We start from the raw sequence: 6,434 nt of genomic DNA, 5'->3' as shown, positions 1-6,434 counted from the left end.
TCTTTCCTTTTACACAGAATAATGCATGATAAATGAAAAGAAAAAAAACTTTTAAGCATCATGTTATTGGTAGAAATAATCAACCTGTGATATTTTGGAGATTTTCCTTCACTTTTAAGACCCAGATTCCCATTTATAAAATGAGAATAACAATAGTAACCACAAGAATTAATGTAGAATAAATTGAATAATGGCCTACATATGAAAAGAGACCAGCACAGCGCTTGCAACACCAAAGGTAAATAATTACTGAATTTGAACTGAATCTGGGCTAATAAATTGACTTACAATTAGACAACTGGAATTAGTTGCTATATTTGTCCTTCCAGGACATAAAGACATATTTTACTAGTCACCATTTTTTTCTGTGTGTTCTTTGCTTCATTTATAAAATAAACACAATGTCACGTAACTAATGGTTTGTGTGTTTTCTATTAAGTGTCTCGTAATGGAACCATCATGTATTATGATCACTGTGAACCCATAGTAAGAAGCTTCTTCCAATACAGCCTAGAATTTTTGAAAATTAATTTGACACATATTTCATTAATTATTCTCCTTTCTCATAATAAGTTTAATGACAATTCTTGAACTCTACAAATCAGACAAGTTTTGCTACACCCTGTTTTCTTCTGTTATGTCCCTAACTTGGCAGTGCTTTTTGTCCACATGACAACAAAATGTCTGGATGAAAAGCAAAATATTCAATCATCTAGATGTTTTGTCTACACACTGCTACATGTTTCAATGTTATGCAGACAAAACATCCAGATAATTGATTATTTTTCCTTTTCATCCAGATGTTCTGGAATTATTTATACATATCTCATGTCTAGTTTACCACTCATTAAAAAAAGAAGAAAACACAAATGTAAGAAGTGACTTCAAATGACATAAAAAATGTACTGGGCATTAGATCACAGGTGAGCATTCCCCTGCATTAAAATAATTTATTTCTTGAATACTTATGGTATTGACTTAGCATTTTTGTACTTTACATGTATGAAACATTACATCAAAAAAAAAAGATTCAAAATATACAATGTCTGAAGTATTGGTTACAAACTATTTAGAATTAAAAGAAATGAATTGGGAAAGTTCGATTTGATGAAACAAATCCTTTGATGTTCCGAGTGTGGCAGACACAGATGATGACCTACAAAAGCCATTCTGAACCACTTTCTCTCTTTCTGCCTTCCAATACTAAGTCTGAAAAGCCAGGCACTTGATTTCTTGGACTCCCAGTTATGGGTGGGAGGCCAAGTGACCTAGTTTTTGACAATGAGGTTAGAATGGGAAGTGCACTATGGGATTTCTGAGAAATACAACTTTCTTCTTGATGAAAAAAACAGCTACGAAGGAGAGTTTATTGATTCTGCTCTTTCTTTATTCTTCTTTTGCTGAGTATAGATATGATACTGGAGCTGCAACAGCCACTTTGCAACCATAAGACAATAAGCATGAGGATGAAAAACCAGCAAGTAGTGAGATACAATGAATACAAAAAAGATTGGATTCTTGATATGATTATTGAGTTGCTAATCTATCCTTAGGTCTCCCACCACCAAACTTTTTATTAAGTACAGAATAAATATTCTTATGCTCTTAGCTACTGTTGCTCATGTATTTTGTTACTTGCATCTGAAAACATTCCTAACTGGTAAAGTAATGTGCATATTATGTCATTTCGACACATAAGAAAACTGTAGCACAGATTGCTGGACTGACTTATCTCATGTCATAACTGCAAAATTAGTGTGAAAACAAAATGGGAATCCAGATCTCCTGGCTTATGTTGTCCTACACTCCTGTCACCAAAACACTCTGGGTTTCTGAAGTCATCAAGTATTGACTAGCCAAATGTCCAGGACTTAACTTAAAAGAGATAAAACGACATTCTGTTCCAACACAATAATCACTGGATCACTCAAGGATTTTGCTCTTGAAGAGTTTTAGTGTTGCATGGGAGAGAAAACACATGGGTTTTGAGAGCCGGGCTTATATTTGGCCCCAATCTCTGTACTTGCCAAGTGTGCAATCTCAGGATAGGTACTTATCTGCTTGGTTTCTTCACATGCAATATTGTGTGAGTCTGATCCACCTCTTCAGTTCTTGTGAAGATTAAATGAGGTAATACAGGCACGACATCTACCTCAGTGCGTGGCGAATAATTGCAACTTAATAACTAGTAACTATTATTATTACCTACGAATTAAGAAAGCACCAGACTCAGATGATCTGAATGTCCTGAGCGAAGTCTCTGTCCTCTATTCAAGTGGCCTTCTCAAGTATGGCCATGATGATATTAGAATTAAAGGTCCTGACAGTAGATCTGGGCAAAGGTTGTGTTAACTGTGATGCCTCAAGGTCTACTCATTGACTGTGGCTTGTGGCGCATCCATCAGGTAAAATGTTCGAGTTAACACTGGGGGTCATCTGATTACTTGGCCTTCTTATTATCTGAAAGGTAAAGTGAGCCATCAGACAACCTAAAAGATAAATTTTGGTTTTCATAGATGTACTCAACAGGTGAATAACTTAGTTTCATTCTACATTTAACAAGCCTCTTGTCAAAGCACCTTGGTGGTTTATATCCTGAAAATAGAAATTCAAGTAATAACAGTGAACCAAATGCCATGGCCAGTCACACACACACACACACACACACCAATCTCTAAATTCAAGTGGGCTCTTATTATAATAAATTTAGCTTACTGTTTGTTTTCACAAAATAACGACTATTCAGAAAGTTCTTTCTGTCCTGAATTCTTGAATGCAAAATAAAACCTTGGGCTCTTGGCTGAAAAGCGGAAGCTGCCATTTTATTCCCAAGGCAGAGAATGCAGCTGGAGAACACGAAGCCCAGCTCTGTTATTTTTGCACTGTATAATGTTTTTTATAAACGTGGCAGAGGCCTGCAAAGAAAAGACACTTGGTTTTTAGGAACTGGCCTTGAGTTTCTGCTTGGGACAGTGAATATCAGGAATCCATTCCTAATGAAAGGCAAACAGAGAATCACCACTTTCCCCCATACATTCCTCACATATTTATACTTGAATGTATTCCGTGGAGACAGTGTTTTCTACAAGTTCTGCATTCAGAGAGTGTGCACAGGAAAGCCTCATCTGGAGGTGTGGGGCTAGAATAACTAACTGGAAGTTAACCCTTGTGTGCTTGTGAGACCCTTGGACTCACTCCTCCTCTACCTTCTCAAAGGCATCCTGTCCATATGCATCTCCAATAAAGGGCTGATCAAGTCAACTTTGACTGCTCATTGATAGATGGAGACTCACACAGCTCTTAACACTCTTAGCATGGCCCTAATGTGTTTCTGTATAATTCTCCAATGATTTTCATTTTATTCTGAGGGATATAGAGGCAGTTCATCCTCTTCTATGGCTAAGCAAACTCATAATTCTCATGGTTGGCTTGTTGAAATGGAAAAAGTCCTTGAGTAGGTTTCAAAGCTAGAGTCTCTTATTAGTTATACGACTATATTCAAGCTAGATTACCTCTAGAAGATTCAGTTTTTTCATCTCTAACAATGGCTCTCCAGCATATAACAAAGTTCTGGTGAGAGATATTGTCTGAAAACACTTGGAACAATGTCAAGTACAGTATTAATGGAAAGTAATTTCTATGGCACGCTAAGATATTCTAAAAATAGTTCCAAAGTAATTCGCATATATTTATACAAATTTTTTTTTAAATTAAAACTTTTATTTTCAGGTATTTGTTATTCCTATTCAGTTGCCTGAAATAACAAATTAGAGGAACCGCATACATCCTTTATCCAATTTCTCCTCATTTTAGTCAACTTGGGCTGCAATAACAAAATATAACAGACTGGTGGTTTAAACAACAGATATTTTCTTTCTCGTGGTTCTGGAGGACAGAAGTCCAAAATTGAGGTGCTAGTATGGTTGGTTTCCGGTCGACAGTTTTTTTTAGCTCTTGAAAAATATTGTGCCACTTCCAGTCCCCATGATGTCTGGGCAGAGAAATCCACTGTCATTTGAATTATTTTTCTCCTATAAATAAGATGTCATTTCTTTATTCACTGCTTTACAGATGTTTTCTTTGTCTTGTTTGCAGAAGTTTGACTGTAACATGTCTTGGTGTGGATTTCACTGAGTTTACCCTTTTTAGGTATTACTAAGCTTCTTAAATCTGTGTTTTTACATCTTTCACTACATTTGTGAAGTTTTCAGCCATTATTTCTTTGAGTACTTTTTCGGCCTTCTTTTCTGCCTGTATATCTCTATATACAAATTGACATATTATATATCAATAAGTCTGTATCTATATAATACATAGATTTTAAGAAATTGACTCACATAATTGTGGAAGTTTGGCAATTCCGAAATCTGTAGAGTAGGCCAGGAGGCTGGAGACCAGGAAAGAGCTGCAGTTCAAGATGAAATACGATCTGCCAGCAGAATTACTTCTTCATCTGGGGAGATAATTCTTTTTTTTTTAATTAAGGCCTTCAAATGATTGCAGGCAGCCCACTCACATTATGAAGAGTAATGTGCTTCACTCAAAGTCTGCTGATTTAAATGTTAGCCTTATCTAAAAAATTCCTTCACAGAAACATCTAGAATAATGTTTGACAAAATATTTGGATACCATGGTCTAGCAAAGTTGATTCATAAAATTAATCATCGCAATCCTACTGGGCTCTGATGCTCTGTTTGTATTATTTTTTTCAATGTATTTCATCCTTATTGTTATTCAGACTGAGTAATTCTTATTGTCTTATTTTCCGTTTTCACCTTTTTTTCTCTGTTCCCTCCATTCTGCTCTTGATATTGCCCATTGAGTTTTTAATTCAGTTACTGTATTTTTAGTTCTAAAATTTCTGTTTAGTTTTTTCTTTATATTTTCTACTTCCCTGCTTAGGATCTCTATCTTTCATTTGTTTCAAACATGTTCTTAATTGTTTACTAAAAAATTTTTCTTGATGAATGCTATAAATCTTTGACAGATAATTCTAACATCCTAGTCATCTTGGTGTTGTTATTTTTTTTGTTTTTTTAATCCAGCCTGAATCTTCCTGGTTCTTAGTATGATGAATGATTTACTATTGAAACCTAGACACTTCAGTTATTATGTTATGAGGCTTTGAAGTATTTAAACTTCTTAGCTGCTTTCTCTGGTGCTACTCTGGGGAAGTGTGGAGGAGCTGACCTCATTCCTTCCAGGTGCCCATCTCAGCCTTCATTAATGCTAAAAGAAGGTTATTCTCATTAGTGTTTGGCAGTTATGGGAATTTTCATGCCCATATAAGTATCCCAACCTGGCTGGAGGATAGAAATGCCTCATTGTTGTTTCCCATTTGGCCTCCAATGACACCATGGGGCAGTGGGTGTCCTTGTTACTGCAAAGCAGGAGCAAGAGTTCCGACTCTCCACTCAGCCTCCTCTGAAATCACACCAGCTGGGTGGTAGAGGGCCCCTCATTACTGCCTGGTGGGGTAAAATCCAGGATCCTACTCAGCTTTCTCTGACATCGCCCCAGAAGGAGTTTGGGGCATTCCATTGGCCTGGAGAAAATGGAATTTAGGCTCTTCCCTCAAACTTTGTTGGTGAGAAACTCCTCATTTCCTGGTCTTTTGGTTGGAGAGAAGGGGATTCTGTTGGGGCTTCTTTCGTTTGCATCCTTTGGCATTTCCAGGTTGCTGGCTCCTTTACTTCCAACCAGGATACATAAGGCAAAAAAAAAAAAAAAAACCAGGGATTTACCTATATGTCGTTCTTTGGATCCTGAGGTCCTAGCCTGACTACTGCCTTCTCTCCATCTTTCAAAGTATTCTTATGTGTGTTTTCTATTTAATGTCCAGGTTCTTAAGTTGTACTTACCAGGAGACATAGGGAAAGTATACCTATTCCATATTTGTGAAAGTAGAAACTATAAAAACTAATTTTTAATGAGGGTAAATGATATCAAATAATAATTTAATATTGTAACTGCAAAGGGATTATGGCTAACCGCTAAGCTAGAATCATAAAAGTAGCTCCTAACCAGGCTTTCTTACTGGAATTTTATTTTTACTTTGAGATTCTACTGAATTCCCATCTCAAGTTTTCTCACAAATATTTTCAGTGTTTTATATTAGCTGTATCTTTAGTTTATGATGACATTTGAATTTATTCATTCCAAATTTTGGTCCAGAATATGGAAAATATTTAGCACTATATTTCTTATCACCAGTTCATACTTTCTTTGGCATAAAGTAAGCTATTTGCCTTCCCTCCACATACCTGGCCAGTTCCCAGCTTTATCACCTTGACTATACATTTTTAACAAACTCATGGCCATACTAAGACCATCTCTTTCGCTTTCTTGACATGTTAAAATATTAGAAAACTTTACATTTTTCTTAGTCAAAACTTGAAGCCTAGAAATGCTTTTATTTCCAAATCCCAGAATCC

The sequence above is a fragment of the Pteropus alecto genome, unplaced genomic scaffold (assembly GCF_000325575.1).
Source record: "Pteropus alecto unplaced genomic scaffold, ASM32557v1 scaffold152, whole genome shotgun sequence".
NCBI classification, from domain to species: Eukaryota; Metazoa; Chordata; class Mammalia; order Chiroptera; family Pteropodidae; genus Pteropus; species Pteropus alecto.
Note: the sequence above shows the minus strand (reverse complement) of the source record.